Genomic DNA, 1,853 nt, shown 5'->3' on the forward strand with positions numbered 1-1,853 from the left:
ACGTGATTCAAACAGGTGACAGCCTTCATGGAGAGGGTCACGTGCTGTACAAGGTGCAATCACGTGATAGTTCGAGAAACGCGTTTGTCATCATCACGTGATCTTTTTGTATTTATTTCGTCCCTTTTGTTTGCCCCTCATCCCACCCCACACCCCGATCTCTAGAATTGGACGTGGACGATGGTAAGCTGCTCTTGGAGGACGTGCCAGGGAGCAAAGAATCATCAAAAATGGAGGAGGCTGGGATTGCCGGGTTCGTGGACGAGGATGTGCCAGACTCGGAAGAGGAATTTCTGGAGTTTGAGGAAGAATTTCCTGAACTGGAGGAACCTCCTTCCAGCTGGCTGTTCCACATGAGCAGTTTCATTTTTACTCTGATTGACTTTTGCACAATCATTTATTGCATGAACTTGTGGAGAAAACGTCTCATTCGATGGTGGGACTCGAACCACAAAGGTGGAAACAAAAGGAGACGGAGGAGACGTCACAAGAAAGTGAAACGTTCATCTCCATTGTAGTTTGTGGTGAAATTTGTGAATGAGTTCTTTGTGTGTTTCATTCAAATAAAAATTTACAATTTCATTCATTCCTCCTGTTGGAATATAATTTACATTCGATTTTTCTTCTGTTCCTCGAACAAATAAATATATCAGTTTATTATTTTGTAACAGGATTCAAGACCTTGGTGTAACGTGAGAGTGTGTGTGGTCCAGTCCCATATTATTAATCAACTGTAAACTCGGTATCTACAAATCGTTTACTAATAGTAATCCATACTGCAAAGGAATAACATCTTAAGACCATTCAATTCACGTAGATGAAGGAAAGAAACAAGGTCAAACACAGACCTTGAAACATGGAGAAACGTGTGTACCTTCACTAGAAAATACAACACACACGACCACAACACCACTCCTTGGTGACAGCGTGATGTCTCTCATCCCCACTGTCAAATCACGTGACCAAAGCCTGTCAAGCTTCAAGAACTCGGTCTGGTCAAGTACTTTGTACAGCGCAGCTCATGTCTGAACCAAAGGACATTAAGGTCACTTCAACCAACGACATACAAACACCACCACATGTCATTAATAATGTCAAATCAAGAGAGATTCTTGCAATTGTAATGTTGCCCTGAAACTCGAGTTACAACATCTGCTCCACCACAACCCCTCCCTGCTTGCTGAAGAGGATCTCACACAGGTGGGTCCAGGAGTCCCTCTTTTGGACTCTTCCATTCCACTTTGTGCCGGGGGGGGAAATGGGGGGAATGGACTGGTCCAAGTTGAGGGAAACAGGACTGGTGCTGCAATTGTCTCAATGTTGCAGTCCCAACTTCACTGTCACACACTTCCCTGTTTCAGAGTTGATGTCCCATCAACCATACATATCAAACACGTATTTGCCGAACAATTGCATAATTAATAAGTTTCATTGAGCGATCGTGGCTCAGACTTTTGGATCGAAACCAGTCGCAGCATGAGCTTCCTCAAGGACAGATGTTGGCAACTGGTGGGGTTTGAGGGATACCCTGCATTTGATTGAGAAGACCTTCTCAACACATCACAGGTATAGTCATATTCCACCGGTCGTGTTTTACCATCTTCAGTGACATCATAGTCATCGTCCACTTTTGATTATTTGACTGAGGGACTCGTGGGGGTTCAGACACCCTATTATCATTACCGTCAGCAATGTCAAATAATTCAGGGACAGGAACACCTGTTACTTCAACCTCTTCCAAAGAATGTTTCAACATCTACCTCAGGATGTGGAGTTGGAGTTGGAGGAGTTGGCCTCCTCTCGCTTGAAGCTTTCTCAGAATTCAACTTCGCAATCTCACTCATCAGAAGTTG

This window comes from Eptatretus burgeri, chromosome 2 (assembly GCF_056783735.1).
Source record: "Eptatretus burgeri isolate ZD-2024b chromosome 2, Ebu_testis_v1, whole genome shotgun sequence".
Taxonomy (NCBI): Eukaryota; Metazoa; Chordata; class Myxini; order Myxiniformes; family Myxinidae; genus Eptatretus; species Eptatretus burgeri.